At 37.4% G+C, this 17066-nt stretch overlaps 1 long non-coding RNA gene across 5 annotated transcripts in view; it reads left to right on the top strand.

Moving 5' to 3' along the window:
- LOC134484723 (uncharacterized) overlaps window positions 1–17066 on the top strand; it is an 84879-nt gene that overhangs the window by 31166 nt on the left and 36647 nt on the right. The window contains exon 1 of one of the 5 annotated variants that reach the window (XR_010062423.1): window positions 16865–17061. The exons of the other annotated variants lie outside the window; for them this stretch is intronic. This is a non-coding gene — a long non-coding RNA (uncharacterized LOC134484723). Of the gene's footprint in view, window positions 1–16864; window positions 17062–17066 lie in introns of those variants that run through there. 5 annotated transcript variants of the gene reach the window in all.

The raw sequence follows: 17066 nt of genomic DNA, 5'->3' as shown, positions 1-17066 counted from the left end.
AATAAATATGTTGCCCTATTATACACACAGAAAAAAAGAAAAGGAAGTTTCTTTAAAAATATTTCAAATTATAAAAGTATTCATTTTCTGTGTTAGCTGTGGGAAGGTTGTTCATTTGTTTTTGTTAATTTGTTTGTTTTAATTGAAAATTGAGAAATATTTACAAAACATCAAAATAAGTGTGAAATCCATCACAATAGAATCCTCTGCATTCCAGTAATTTTTCTACAAGAGCAAAGTCCACTGAGAGGTCAACTATGTACAACAAACCTACTGCTTAATAATTGTCAGAGCTTTAAGTCTGTCTCATGTTCTCTACACTTAGATTTTTATAACTTTTGCATGAATGGGTGCAGATCTAATGTAATAGATCTAATAAGCTAGTATACGTGATTATGTCTCCTGCCCCCATGAGAAAGTACGTATTGTTTTGCTCTTTTGTTGTTGATGTTTGGGGAGCTATCTTTTTCATTATCCCCAATAGAAAATTAATCTAGTGATGAATTATTGAATAGAAACGAAAATTATGTATGATGATGAGAAGTTCCCCAAAACAGAGTGTACACAAAGTTAAATCTGAAATGTGTGTTGGTAGACATGCACACATGCTCTTGACTCATGTAGCTGACAAGCATTCAACTCCAGATCAACTTAAGTGATTTGGGAAATTAACTTATTTCACATAGAAGCAATCCAATGGGGAATATATTTTTTCTTAGTCGCTTCTTTAAGTGATCTAATGGTGAAATGGGATGTAAACAAATACTGTTACCCTGCATTTTTGTTTATACTAACATTTTAATTCATGTACAATCTCCATGTGCTCTTTCTCTATTTTGTTTCTCTGTGTCTGTGTTTTGCATGAATATATAGGCACACATGTGTATGTGGCATACATGTGAGTGCATGTGCATGTGTATGTGTGTGTGTGTGTGTGTGTGTGTGTGTGTCTTATATGGTATTTGTAAACATAGGTAACATGTGTATATATAATTTGGATATACTGAAACTCACGTTTGATTTGTGGATCAACCATGTGACTGATCTACTCACAAATCTCTGAAATCCCATTATATCAAGTGAATAGAGAGAGAAGCTAATAGGCAGGTGGTATCTCCTATTCTACCCTTGTAAGGAGAAAGTATTTTTTGGCAAGAAAAGCCAAACTTCAGCAAAGACATACACACCCCAAAAAAACAGGTAAGGTTATGTCATTTGAAGAGAAAAGGTATCAACTGGGAGAAAAATGAGTTTGACACATCTTCAATGCTTGAGAGACATGAGATTGAACTTCAGAAGATATAATGGGATGGGACTGACAGAATCTCTAAGGAGCCAAAATAAGCTAAACACTGGAAATTCTCATTACATGAGAGCTCACAGATTGGTAAGTATGGTAAAAATAATGATAAGAACTTTGCAGACCATATTCAATATCCATATAAGGCTACAATTTGAACAAGGTGAAATGTAGTCACCACCACAGTGCTAACAACTACTTTATCAGTTACAGTGTGAAATACAGAGTTTAACTGTAGACAGAAGAGAAGGATGTTATCTGAAAACAGACAAGGCTGTGCTGGAACTGAACAGTTTTCCATGTAAGTAACCAAGCAAGAATACAGCAGCTGCCTGATGCAAAAGTGAGCAAAGAGGAATGAACTGCATAGATACTATGTGTACAGAAATACAGGCAATTTGGTAGAATTTTAAGATGTTGAGATGAAAGAATAGGAAGAAATTTCTATCAAGCAAGGCACCATGTCTTGCTCTTACAATACCCACATTTAAGAGACCGAGGGAGAGGAACTAGGAATTTCAGGTTAGCCTGGAATACATATCAAGACACCACCTCTTTTTTCTCTTTTTTTAAATTTAAATCAATAGTCTGATTGATAGAATATCATGAACAATATTAAGAAAACAGTAATTTAAAGCCTACACAATCATACTCTCTCTAAGAAAACATGTTCTATAAAGAGACTGGAGGGGTTGGGGATTTAGCTCAGTGGTAGAGCGCTTGCCTAGGAAGCACAAGGCCCTGGGTTCGGTCCCCAGCTCCAAAAAAAAAGAACCAAAAAAAAAAAGAGACTGGAACTATTAAGTTACAGATAACAGCTGCCATATTGAACGATGCATCATGAAGAATTATGGTGTTGTTTGGTTGATCCTTCTTCTCTTTCATGGCTCATTTTACACTTCTTAAGATTTGTTTCTGTCCACATCATTATTGTGCAGACATCTAGATGTTCACTGCCCTTAAATTTATGTATGTAAACCAGTAACTATTTATTTATCCAATGATTATTTGATTTTAATTCATCTTCAAAAATGATGAGTCTTGAGGAAATGATAACTTTATTGTGTGGGTTTGAATATTCATAATGGCAAACAGAGAAAAATGTGGGCCCAACACACACACACACACACAAACACACACACACACACAAACACACACACACACACAAACACACACACACACACACAGGGTGGTTGGAGAGACTATACCTGTGGCATTAGGAAAGCATAGAGATGAGTGGGTGGATCAGTTTTTCTGTATAACATTGATAACTAGTTAATGATAAGAATGTGTAAAAATCGAGATACACTCAAGGTTTTCTTTTCCTTCGTTTGAATGATTGCTTATACAGCCTGTGAAACTGAACTTAAACCGAAGGTAAATCCTCCGCCTGAGCATCATTAGTCCAGGACTACATGTTTCCAAATTCTTTTGTAAATATTTGGACACTTGGCTCAATGCTTAGCACACTTTGAAAAATTCCCTGGTGTTAAGAGAGAAAGTATAAGATATGAAATTATGTGAGAAAAAAAATCTTTTCTAAGCTTTGATTTTTGTAACTGCAGACTGACTTTGACTCTGAAGTAACTGGGGCTTTAAAATACTAAAAAATTAATATCTCTCATCTACAATAATCCTAAAAATTGCTTACTGTTCTGTGTTTCTGGAGATGAGTGTCAATTATGTCAATTGCTCTTTGTGGCAGGAGAAGGGCTTGACTGTCAAATGCTTTGCAAATGCCAAGTTCTCTGAGGTCCCTGGAGAATGCTTCCTTCTGTTCACCCACATTCTTCTCTCATTGCCTTAGCTATCTTCACCAGTCCATCTCTACACACCCCCATGTACTTCTTTCTGGTGAACTTATGTATCCTGGAAATTGGTTACATGGGCTTTGTCACACCTAAGGTGTGGAGAGCCTTGTACTTACGACTCTCTCAGGAGGGATGTACCACACAGATGTTTTTCTTCACACTTTTTGGTATAACTGAGTGATGCATATTGGCACCCATGCCTTTGCCCAGCGTATGGCCCAGCTTCACTATGCAACCCAAATGAGTCGCGGTCTGTGTGTCCATTTGGCAATTATTTCATGGAGAATGGGATGCCCTGTAGGTTTGGGACAAAACTACTTGAGGCCCAAATCTAATCACCCATCAGGAGTTGATAATCTCTTGGTCTATACAGCAGTGACATTCATGCTGAACACCATCATCTAAAGCCTAAATAAACAAGAAGTCAAGGCTGCATTGAGAAAAACTCTGGGTCTGAAGAAAGTTGTGATAACAAATAGGTAATTGAGGATCACAAAGTGCTTTTTCAAAAAGGTGCATAGTCTGTGAAAGAAAGAAAACAAAACCACTGTGCTCTTTCTGGCTGTCTTGAAACAAACTTTTAGAAACATAACTTTGTTTTAGAGTGTTCTCTACATTCACCACCATTCTTAATTGCAAACAGTGGTAAAGTACGATTACTATTAAATAAGTTTAGTAGATTAGTCCAGTACTTAAATATTTTGATCTGGGCAGAGTTTAAACCACATGCTAATGTCTCAGGGTCCTTGAAAGTTCTCTGTATCCTTTCTTAGCTATTTGGAGATCTTCCAAGAAATACTTCCAAGTGATCTCAGCTCATTTTGCTACAATTCCATATTCCTCAGTACATGTAAATTCATTTCACTGGACTGGAACTCCTAAGTAGTTCTCAGGGGAGTGAATTGTTAGACTCTGCTTTGTGTACCATTTGGTCAGTCCACATGTCAGATTTGGGCACCCAGCGCCTATGATTTTGGAACAGGAGTAATCATTCTTCCCTTTTATGATTTCTAACAGGGTGTTGGAAAAGAATTTCAGCCACGTGATTCTCAAAATCAACATCATAGTTTCAGATAAACACAAACACACACACACACACACACACACACACACACAAACACATCTGCATGCATGCACACATTATAAAGGAAAATAAGTGAGTTTACAAGTGACAGAAGACTAATATAAAAGGTCAGCTAGTGTTAGAAAATTAGATACTGGTTGTTATTCCCCAATAAAATAAAATTAGAATCTTGGGTCTTTATGTGTATAATGAAAGAAAAATAGAATTCCATTTTGGTGTGCAGACAATATGGAAGATTTTAAAATATAAATTACAGTGATACTAAAACTAGAGTATTGTTTGAGTCATGAGTCACCCAAACATTAAGACATTGATTATATTTTCCTCAGAAGTCTTGTTTTGAGTCTACTTAGAGGTAGGAAGGACCATTAAGGCCAAAGTTTTGGAAAAAAATGACCGAGAAACTGAAAACAAAGCCTAAAATTTTGAAGAGACACACAGTCTTTTCATAGTATTTAAGTAATTCTTCTAAAACTTCTATTACTTTAAAAGGAAATCCAATAGAAAAATACATTAAAATATTTTTTAACTATCAAAGGAAAATAATTTAAAATAATTTCATTGCTCCCTAATGGGGCGATATTAAGATGCCAGGTGTCCACCTAGTGCTGAACTGAGACAAAAAAAGCAGGAAACAATTTTTGGTATCTGCATCAAGTACATACAATCTCAACCTAAAAAAGAAAAAAACGCTAGGCAAATCCAAAATCAGAGACATTCTACCAAAGTAATTATTTCTCTTCAAAGGTCTGGTCATAGAAGATAAAAATAGTAATGAATTATCACAGAATAGAATAACGTACAGTATGTAATAATTGAATGTCAATGGATTTCTGGATTGGATATGGGCATAGAATATAGAAAGTGTACAGTAGTACAAACATTGCTTTTATGATTTGGTCAACCTACTGTGGTACTTGTAATATGTTTTTTTTTCAATTATCTAATTTTTGAGAATTAGTTATTAGATGGATTATGTAATATAAAATTCAGGAGTGGGGTACGATACAAAAGAGTATTGTTTCCTATCAATTAAATCTGATATTTTTCTGTATATTTTGACTTCTGCTTATTTTTTGTATTTATTCATTTTATTAATTTCTTTATGTCTCAAATGCTGCCCTCCTTCCTATTTTCCCCCTCAGAGTCCCTTACCTCAACCCCCATCCCTTTCACATTTCTTCTTTTAAAAAGACAAAACAACAGTAACTAAGGCATGTTTACTCCCTGAATAGCCATTCATTTGAACATGTATTAGAAAGTCTACAACATTGATAGTGCAGATATCAGAAATAGTTCCTAAAATGATCTTCAAAAATTATATATTCTCCAGTTATCAGCTATCAGCTATCAGGTATCAGCTTGACAAAACTGGAAGAAATCCAGAACATGAATATCCTTGTTCATATATACATAGAGAAAAATGATCAGACAACAAGAAAAACAGATAGCAGCATTCCTGGATTCAACAGAAGAGGACCTCAGTTCCTGTAATATATTCTGCATGAGTTTAGAGACTCTATGAGCTAATACTTGAAAATAAACACCTACAATATCCAACAAAAACTAACCACAAACTGCAACCTTTATAAAAGTTAAACAAATATGTGGAAAGTATAATTTTTCAGCTATGTATGAGTATACTAAGGTATATTATATGTATATTAATAAAATTTAAATTTTATTACTGCAAATTTTTATTACAATTTTTTAAATAAATAGATTTAAAGTGACTCAGGTGATTGCTAACTTTTTCTGGCTTTGATTATTATGGATCAATACAATTTTTATTTGACTGTGATTATCACTTTGAATATTCACGTAAATCAAATGATTTCAACAAGGAACAGCTTAGTACTTTTTGTTGTACTTATGTAAGTGTATTACCTGCTTGTCTACATGTGAGACATATGCATGCCTTCTGCCCAGGAGGTTGAAGAGCATGTGAGATTCCGTGATGCTGAAATTACAGCCACCTGTAAGCTGTAACATGGGAGCTGGGGATTGGCCCTGGGTCCTCTGCAAGTACAGATAGTGCTATTAATCACCGAATCATTTCTTCATATTCAGCAAACGCCATTTTTTTTGTAAATATAGTGCCTAAGCTGCCTGTCTTCTGCATAGACCACTGTTGTCTCAAATGTGATAATTTAATATTAAATTCACAGAATTGCTTCTTACCTTCATATATGTATATATATATATATATATATATATATATATATATATATATATATTCTCACACAGACAACACATTCACACACACACACACACAACTGCATCCTTCCTTCAAGTAGACCTAGTTATTTATATAGTTATTTGTTTATTTATGCACTTTACATACTGCACTCTGGCCCCCTCTAGTTCACACTTCTCACAATCTATCTCCCAGCCCTTTCTCCTCTAAGGAGTTTCAGACCCCACAGGGTTATTCTTTCATGATGCATGTCCAGTCTCTGTGATGCTAGTCACATCCTCTGCCACTGAGTCCAGACACATCAGTCTAGATGGATAGGGGTGGGGAGGTTGAGGTCATATACAGAAAGAGGCCTAGACCTGGGGTAAGAATGTTGCCCATGAATCAATGGGTTTTTCCTTACTTGAGACTCACAGCCTCAGTGATATCCACCTGAAGAGCCCTCCTCCTGTAGCCAGAGAGCAACCAAAATGGAGTGATAGAGACACTAACTTTTGACCCAAAATGTATTCTGACCACAGGAAATGCAGGGTCCGTGCATAGAGCAGAGAGTGAGGAATGGTCATCCAATGGTTAGTACAGATTGAGAAGTCCCCCATGGATCAGCACCGATCCTTGACACTATTAATGACACTCTGCTATGCTTGCAGACAGGAGTCTAGTCTCAGAGACTCCACAAATCTGCTCACTCAGTCAGATGCAAAAACCCATTAGTCAAACCACAGTTGGAGCTTGGGGATTCTGATGGAAGAATAGAATGAAAAGGATTATGGCCTCTAAGGACATAGGCACTCCACAGTCTTTGTCTTCATGCGGATACCTAACAACTAGAATTGGAATTTCCCAAAACATATTGTCTGTTGATGGGATATCTGTTTCTTTAAAATTCATTTATTTATTTACTCACTTTACATCCAAAAATCGGTGCTCCGTCTTCATGGGATGGCAACACTCATTTTCGATGGCACCTGTAAAAAGACAAAGCTAAACATTTGCTACCTATGTCCTGGGGGCTCAGGTTCTGTCCACTTTCACTCTCTGATTGGTAGTTCAATCTTTGGCAGATCACAAGAATCACTGTGAGTTGACTCTATAGTTCTTCCTATGGAGTCCCTCATATCATCTGGGCCTCAATTCTTCACCTGTTTTTCTTTGTTTTTTTTTAAGATTTCCCAAGCTCCAGCTAGTGTTTGGTCATGAATCTTTACACTTGTTTCTCTCAGCTGTTGGGTGGAGTCACTCAAAGGACAGTTATGCTAGGAATCTGTCTACAATCACGATAGAGTATCTTTAATAGTGTCAGGGATCGGTGCTTGACCACGAGGTAGTTCTCAATCTATGCTAACCATTGGTTGGACGTTCCTTCCATGTCTGTTGTATCTATATTTGTCTCAGAAGATCTTGTAGGCTGTGTTCATTTTGGTTTGAAATTTGTGGGTGTGTTTTCTTCCGTGTCACATCATTGGGAGTCATTCCTGGCTACAGAAATGGCAAATTAAGGTTCTGTATCTCTATTGCTAGAGTCACCCCAATAGACACCCTGGGGATTCGCCTTTTACCATTCTCTAGAGATGTGCACCCCACACTTGTGATTTCCATTCCCTTTTCCCTGCAATCACTATACCTAATTCTTCCAAACTCACTATACTTAATTCCTCCAACATACTCCCTTCTCTACCTTCCCTTCTATTCAGTTTCCTCCCTCCCTCCATCCGCCTCAATATCTATTCTGCTGAATGCATTTTAAAGTCAATATTTAGGAAAAAACACTAAGCAAGTATAGGAAGTATTCCATAAGTACTTGTGGTGGAAGTTTAGGCAAGACATGAACATATTTAATTTTATAGAGGCCAAAATTACAACATATATTGTTAGAAGAGACACTGTCTACATTATATTCAACATGAAGGAAAACCATTTATATATTCTTTTAAGTTATACAAGAGAATCTATTAAAAGTGTTACACACATCACACAACTTTATTACTTTGAAAACTCTATTGCAAATATTTACACAATGAAAAGTACAAAGGTTTAAACTCATGTGAGTGTACTTTGTTGTAAAGTTAAAGTTTATATATATGGTTTGATGACAACAGCCATCTCAGATTCACAGGGGATAAATACATCAGGGAGTTCTCTATTACCTTACCTGTCTTCTTTCCTTTATTCCTGATGAAGACTCAACTCATCGGCAGCCCCTGCTGTGAGAGATAGATCATAAAATGCCTAACGGTCTACAACCCAGAGTACATCGATAGAAAAGATAAAAGACAACATCTCCAAATAGTATATGCAATCGAAACTTTCTTGTAGTTTTTAAAAAAAAATTCAAAGAACAAACCACATCCGAGGTTATAACCACATATTGGAAACAGTAGCTGTAGGAAGCATTCAGGGGATTTTAAACATCTGCACCTAAGATCGAAACTGCCTCCGTGAACATGAAGATTTATTCCTTTGGCAAGAAAGTCAGTCTGTCTCTTGACAGTCGTGCAGTCTGTCCTTCACTAGAGTGACGGCCATGCTCTATGAATGTGTACAGATAAACACATACCGGTTTTCACATCTTCAAATAATTTCAAGAAGAACCTGAAAGAGAATATATAATGTTCCAGAGAAAAAAATACAGGAATTTAAATTAGCCAGCATTAATATGTTGTTAAAATTTTCTGCCTACAATATTTTAATAATTTTGACTCTTCCTGCTATGAATGAAAAGATGGTTATGTAATGTCTACCAACCCCCAAAACCTGTAATATTGTGAAAACTGTCTTATTTCTCCATAACTTGGGTCTTTGGTCACCAACCTTCTCATTGCCTATCTAAATTCTGTTCCTCAAATAGATCAGAAGACTATGTGAGGGTGTCACTCTCATGTAGAAGACCAAGGAACTTTCTGTACTTGCATGTATTTGCTCTTGGGAACATGTAAATGAAACTTTCAGTTTCAAGAACTAAAACATGGCCGTCGAATGGGACACACATGGAAAATAATCTTCCTGCCATCAGTGAACATTAGCACACTGGTAACAGCACAGACAATAAAATAATGTAATAATCCTGGAATAGTAATAATAATAATAATAATGATAATGATAATAATATAATGATGATTATTTTAATAATAATAATAATAATAATAATAATAATAATAATAATAGAATAATCCCCTCAAGGGATCACAGACTAAGTAAAGTAAATATTGAGACATGTTTTTCAAGGGTTATTTTACCCATGAAAGCTATTTTCACTAGGACAGACTCCTCATACTTGAAAATCACTCAACCTGTCATGACTTCACAGAGAGATTTGAGAATCAGGGTGGTCTTTTCTTAGGACAGGAGAAAGATTTGCCAACTTTCCAAAAAGAAAAGCAAACCAGACAGTCTGTGTGAGGATGGTTAGCTTGTGCATGACTAACACACACACACACACACACACACACACACACACACACACACACACATAAACACACATATCCACACACACACAGACACACAGACACACACACATACACACAGACACACCAAGAGAGACACAGACAGACAAACAGACAGATACACACACACAGATACACACACATACACACACATAAACACACATACACACACAGAGACATACACACATACAAACACTCACACGCATAAAAATACACACAAAGAGACACAACACAGGAACACACATACACACACATAAACACACATACACACACATACACAGAGATAGACACACACAGATGCAAACACACACAAACACTCACACACATAAAAATACACACACACAGACACACAGACAGACACATAGATACACAGACAGACACACAGATACACAGACACACACACAGACAAATAGACACACACACACACACACACACACACACACACACACATCTCTGATGTATGCTTCTTAGAGTGTCCAGGTGCAAAAGGATGAAGTGGCCTCTGGAACTAGTCGGTCAACAGAATCTTGGTCTGCCTGCAAGTGAGTTGGGGGTTGCTCCAAGGTATTCAGTGTCACAGCTCTGTTAGAAGGTATTCAGGGACGCGCTGTGTGCATATATTTTACTCAGGTTGAACAAGGGCTACACAAACCTTGAAGAGCGGGAAGGGGTTTTCGGGTGGATTTACATCGATGGAGGCTTAAGGTACCAGAAGGGCTCATTTGCTTGAGCTTTTATAATCTTTTTATAATCTCTGTCCCAGCATCGGTCTGTTATTCAGGGATCTCCATTTGACCTCCTCAGAAACCGACTCCACTGAATGTGCCCCATCCCAAAACCTGAGGTTCCACTTGCTTGATTTCAAAAGATTGAAGGTTCGGACTCTGCGTTCTCTATCAGATTAAATACTCGGGAGTTTGTTCTCTAGACGCCATGAACTAACAAGTGCATCCATTGAGTTTCTGCATTAACCTATATGTCCCCTAATTCTGGCCGGTTCTCTCTGCACAGCGCTATTCCTCCTTCTTCCCCACCAACCTTCAGCTCCTGTCTCAGTCGTCAGCACTTCAATCACAGAATCTGTTACAGTTTTCCTTTCAGAGAGGTTGATGCTTTCCCTCTCACCGGCCTTCTCCTTTCCTTTGTCCTCTCTCGATTTGTGGATTGTAGATAGAATATGATTTGCCTCACACCTGATACCATCCATAGGTAAACACGCGCCATGTTTGTGTCTCTAGGTCTCAGCTCGCTCTCGGGCTGTTTTTTTTTTTTTTTGTTTTTGTTTTTGTTTTTGTTTTTTTCTAGTTTCAACTATTTTCCATGAAGCTTCATGATAGCATGACCCCATCCCCATGAGGATATGCCCCACTCCCATGATGTCATGCCCCACCTACACGATGTCATGAGCCACACCCATGATGTCACGCCACCATCCCCGTGATGTCATGCCTGTGCCCCTTGCAAGAATGGTTGTATATATTCACCAGGTAACATTCTGAATGCTGCACTGTCACCACACTCCTCCAGGCTCCCACCATTTACAGTCCCTCTTTCTATCCTCTCCCCATCTTCTCTGAGCGAGTGGAGTGCCCTAATGGGTGCACCCTCTCCCCTGGCACATCAAGTCTTTGCAGGGTTAGATTCATCATCTCCCACCAGGTCCTGAAAACGAAGCTCGAGTAGGAGAACAGGATCCAAAGACAGGCGACGGGTTTAGTGAACCCTCGTGAAGACCACTGTGCTCCTCTGCCTCTTTCAGTCCTTTCCTCAGCTCTTTGGTTAGACTCTCTGAGCTCTATCCGATCTTTGGCCGTGCACCTCTGCTTCTGTGTCAGTCGGCTGCTCGGTGGAGCCTTGCAGAGAACAATAATGCTATCCTCCCGTCTGCAAACATGTCAGTGTTTGAGGTTTGCCCGTAGGATAAGTCTCACATCCGGCTACTTATCCTTTGTCCATTCCCTCATTTCTCTTCCATCTCTGTACCTGTGTCTCTTATAGAGAGGGCAATTTCTGTGTCAAAATTTTGGGGGTGGCTTTGTGTCCTTATCCTTCCACTTTTGGTCCTCTGTGGCTATGGAAAGTGACCATTTCAGTATTTGTATCCCCACTGCTCCGAGTCTCAACTAAAGTCACCCTCATACACGCTTGGGTAGCCTCACCAATCCCAGATTGCAGGCAAATCTTAGAGATAGCACCCACCCTGGACAGTCACTGATTTCTCTTTATTCTCTTGGCCCTCTGTCCCTCTTGCTCGTCTCTCTCAAGAAATGATTCTCAAACCCCATTTCCCGTCCCATCCCCTCAGCCACCCATTCCTTTCCTTCCATCTGCCTCCTCTCATTATTTTATTCCTCCATCTGAGTGAAATTCAATAATTTTTCTTGGGTCTTTCTTCTTGTTTAGCCTCTTTGGTTCCTTAGATCTTAGTGTTTGAATTCTGTACTTTATGGCTAATACCCTCTTTTAAGTGAGTATGTACATGTTATTTTGGGACTCAGTTACCTCATTCAGAACAATACTTTCTCATTCCATCTACTCCACCGCATCTTCACAATGTCCTTACTTTTCATAACTGTGTAGTATTCCATAGTGTAAATGAACCACATTTTCTGTAGCCATTCTTTGGTTGAGGGGCTTCTGGGTTATTTCTATTTTCTGCTCATTATGAAGAAAGCAGTTAGAACGTTATGGAGCACATGTCCTTGCGGTATGGCAGAGGTTTTTTCAGATATAAGGCCAGGAGTAGTATAGCTGGGTCTTTAGGAAAAATATTCCCCATTTTCTCAGAATACACTGGATAGATATGCAAAGTCATTATTTGAATTTGATCTTCCCCCAGCAAATGTTATTTGTATCCTGATATTTATCTGCTTCCTCAAAGGAGGTTGCCCCTGACTAGTCCTCTTTCATGGAATAAGGAGTTAGCATATGAACCTTCTGTCCCTTTTAACTGTTCTTTAAATGTTAAAGCCTATGACAGTGAGCCAGAGGGGAAAGTTGATACTGGAGTACTGAGGGTGTGGTTAGGTAGAGAGTCAGAAGAGGGTCAGAGAGGTATAGTTTATTACTATATAATAATTTAATATACTAACATAATATATTAGTATCAATTATATTTTATTATGATATAAATATATAATAATATAATGTATTAATAAAATATGACTATATTATTTATTTTAATAATAATATTCTTTAATATGTTAATATAGTATATTATTAATTATATTATTATAATGATTGTACATATCACTTTAATATATTAATTTATTATAATAATATTTTATATGTGTGTATAAATATATATATGTGTATTTATATACAATATAAATATATATATGTGTATATATATATACTGCCTGGTATGCAACATCCACAAAGTTAACTCCAGGTGGAGCTCGCACGTTAATGTGAAATGCAGAGGGCAGAATATTTTTTTTTCAGTTCAGTTTGCTTATATAGTGGATCACTTTGATGGGTTTTCATAGATTGATCCACTCCTGCAGCCTCAGGAGGTAGCCTACATGATGGCACTGAATGGCGGTTATGATATGCCCTTGGATTTTATTTTTGAGCATTTTACCTAGTATTTTTTCCACCAATGTTGGTAAGGGAAATTCTTCTGAAATTCTTTCTTTGTTGTGTCGTTTGTGATTTATGTGTCAGGGCGACACTGGTGTCATGGAATCATTTTGGCGTTTTCCTCCTGTTTCTGTTTTTTTGGTGTAGGTTGAAAATTCTTTGAAAACCTGGTAGGAGTCTGCACTCAAACAATCTGGCCTTGGGCTCTTTCAGTAGGGAAACTTAATTACTGTTTGTGTCTCATTAGGTGTTGTAGAGCTATTTACAGAGTTTATCTTACCTAAATTTACCTGTGGTCAGTGCAATCAGTCTACACAATCATCCACTTTAAAGTGAGAACTAATGATTATGTGACTTTCATCATTGTACATTGATACGGCTCCCTGTTCATTTCTGAATTTGTTATTTGGATGCTCTCTCCTCCTATTACATTATCTGTCTGAGGATTTGTCTGTCGGATTGATGTTCCCAAGGAACCAGCTCTTGTTTTTTTGTTTTTTTGTTTTTTTTGTTTTTTTTTTTTTTTGTTTTTTTGATCTTTGTATTCTCTTTGTTTCTGATGGATCACCCTGAGTCTGATCATTTCTTGCTGTCTCCTCCTTTAATATGTATTTGCTTCTTTTTATTTTAGAGATCTAGGGTGTGCTGGGAAGTTGCTAGTGTGGGGTCTCTCCGGTTTCTTTATAAAAGCACCCTGTGCTGCATATGCAGGTAAGTTTGGAGAAGTTGTGCCTTCATTTTCATTAAATTCTAGGAGCACTTTTTGTTTTTCATCTCTTCCGTGAACTGGTGGATCTTAAGTTGCCAGCTATTGAATTTCAATGAGTTTATACACTTTTTCTTATTGTTGAAGTCCAGTTTTAATCCATGGTGATCTGAGAAGATCCAATGGTTAGTGCAGTATTTCTGTATCCATTGTGGCTTCTTTAGAGTGGGAGAACATGTTCATTTTAGGATAAGGTTCCATGAGGTACTGAAAAGAGAGTGTGTACTTTTGTGTTTGTGTGAACTATTCTGTAGATATCAGTGAGGTCAATTTTATTGAACCCCGTGTTTGTTAAATCATTTATTTATTTATTTTTTTTAATTTCTGTCTCAATGGCCTGCCTTTGGTGAGATGGGACATTGATGTCACCCACTATTAATGTGTGAGGTTCGATGTGATATTTACGCTTTAGCAATATTTCTCTCACCAATATTTCTGCTTTTTGTCTTTGGCCTATAGACATCCAGAATTGAGATGTCATTTTGGTGGATTTTTCCTCTGATGCATATGAAGTATCCTTCCCCGTCTCTTTTGATTACTTTTGGTAGAAAGTCTGATTTGCTGGATGTTAGAATGGCTACACCATCTTGTTTCTTGTGTCCATTAGGTTGGAAATCTTTTCCAACCCCTTGGTCTGAGGTTGTGTCTATCTTGGTTGCTGGATTGTGTTTCTTGAGTGCAACAGAAGGATAGATCCTGATTTTAAATCCATTGTGTTAGCCTGTGTCCTTTTACTGTTGAGTAGAGGACATTAATGCTTAAAGGTATTAATGAGATGTTGCAGGAGCAGGGTTTTTTTTTTTTTTTTTTTTTTTTGCTTGCATGTTTTTTTTGGTTTTTGTGTTTTCGATTAGGATGTTTGAGTATGTATGTGAGTATTACATCTGTTCAGTAGGGTGCATGATTTTTTTTTTGTTTGTATTTTTTTTTGTGTTTTTGGGGAGCTATTGGAGTATGCATGTGAATGTGAGATCCTTTCTGTAGGTTATGCTGTGTAATTATTAATTTCTAGGGGGAGGCAGAGATGTTTCAATTTCTGAAAATCCATCAATATAATTCACTATATAATGAAACTGAAAGAGAAAAATCACATGATAATCTCATTAGATATTTAAAAAGCTTGCAAAAATATTCCAACCCACCTTCATGTTAAAAGGGTGAGAGCAATCAGGGATACGAGTCCTATGCAGAAACATAATAGAGGCAATGGACAGCAGGCCGGTACCCAGCATCAACCTAAATGGAAAGAAATGTAAAGCAATTCCATTAAAGTCAAGGACAATGTAAGGCTGCACACTCTCCCTAATTAGTATAGTATTTGAAATTATATCTAGGGTAAAAGCATAGTTCAAATTTGGTTCTGAAATGGAGTATTGCCAAGGCCTGTGAAGGAGGAATGGCACAGAGCTTTAGAAATCCTGGGGTATGGCCCACTCTTCAGCACAGTCTCGTTGGACCTTGGTGAGTCATGAACCCCACGAGGATTTCAGGCAGAGTGGTGCTCAGTTATTGCACTCATCCTCTCTTAATCTAAGAAGTGCATGAAAATCCTCATGGAGCTTTCTACCACTCAGAGGGCAGTGCCATTGGCATTTGCAATAAGAGTGATACAGGTCTTTTAGCAATTGCCTCTGGGGTAGATCATTGCTTCTATCATTGCCCGAGGAAATGTAGAATGATTAGCGAGGACCACAACCCATTAAAAGCTTTTGGAAAAATAAAATTGTTTGTGAAGCTGGCTAAGATCTTTTCCCTACTGACTCTGATATAAAAAACAATGTATGGAACAATTTGTAGTTCGGAAAGGCTGGGATCTTTTAAGGTCAGGGATCAAGAACTATGGCGGCACAGGCTAATGGTGTGACTGTCACAAATGCTGGACTGTTGATGACTGATTTCTGAACCAGTTTTACCCTCAGCTTCCTGATAGGATTTAATAAGGTTTGCCAATCACAGATGTGCATTCTGATCATTTAAAGCAGATATAACATTTTTATACAGATGTTTAGATTTCTGTTTCTAAAAGATTCTTACAAGTATCCTTTTAAGGATAAATAATACAATACTTTAACATTTCTCTGTGAATTCAAATTGCTTACTTATGAAGTTACGTTGACCTTGGGAGCAATTTGTTTTCTTTAGGTGTACTATATAATGTTTGTTCTAATACAGTACTGGGTATCACTTTTTTCATCACTAAGCAAGAGAAGAAAACTAGAATATGATCACATTTGTAATACAATATTCAATAAATTAAAGGTCTATAGGGAAAATACTGCCCGTTGTGAAACAGAGAAAACCTAGAAAATTGAACTGTATGTCACAGGAATAATCCTGGGAGTATAAATATTATCTAGAAGAATCACCTCCACTCCATCTTCCTAAATCTTTTCTACCCGTGATGTGCCCCTGACTAACTTTCACCATTCAGAGCATGTAACCACTAATGAAGAAAAGAGAAGTATCTAACTTTATAGAGAGATGGAGTACGTAAATGTTTCCACTGTGACACAAGAGACTCTCCTGGAAAAGGCACTCTTGAAACTGGTCAATGTAAGGAAAGCTGTTCAGCATGTAGGCCATGGGCGTTCTAAGAGACATTATCATTAGGTCCTCTCTGAAAAATCTCTTGTAACCTAGAGAGCCCTAGCTCCTTTTGTGAGGTCACAAGTGTTGTCCTGATAGCATCTGCCTCTCAGATATTTCTTCAGTACCCCTAGAGCTTACTAATTGGCCTTTAATTCAGAATAAACAGACATTTTTGAAGGGAGAACAAAGAGGATGAAGAAATCAGAGATGTGCAAAGAAAGCTTCCCTTCTGTTTTGGTATCAAAAAGGAAGAATTACCTGGTCCATTTGAGAGCTCAGTGAGTCCGGGGTAGG

Source organism: Rattus norvegicus, assembly GCF_036323735.1.
Source record: "Rattus norvegicus strain BN/NHsdMcwi chromosome Y unlocalized genomic scaffold, GRCr8 chrY_unlocalized_37, whole genome shotgun sequence".
NCBI classification, from domain to species: Eukaryota; Metazoa; Chordata; class Mammalia; order Rodentia; family Muridae; genus Rattus; species Rattus norvegicus.
Note: the sequence above shows the minus strand (reverse complement) of the source record. Positions and strands in the feature narration are given on the sequence as shown.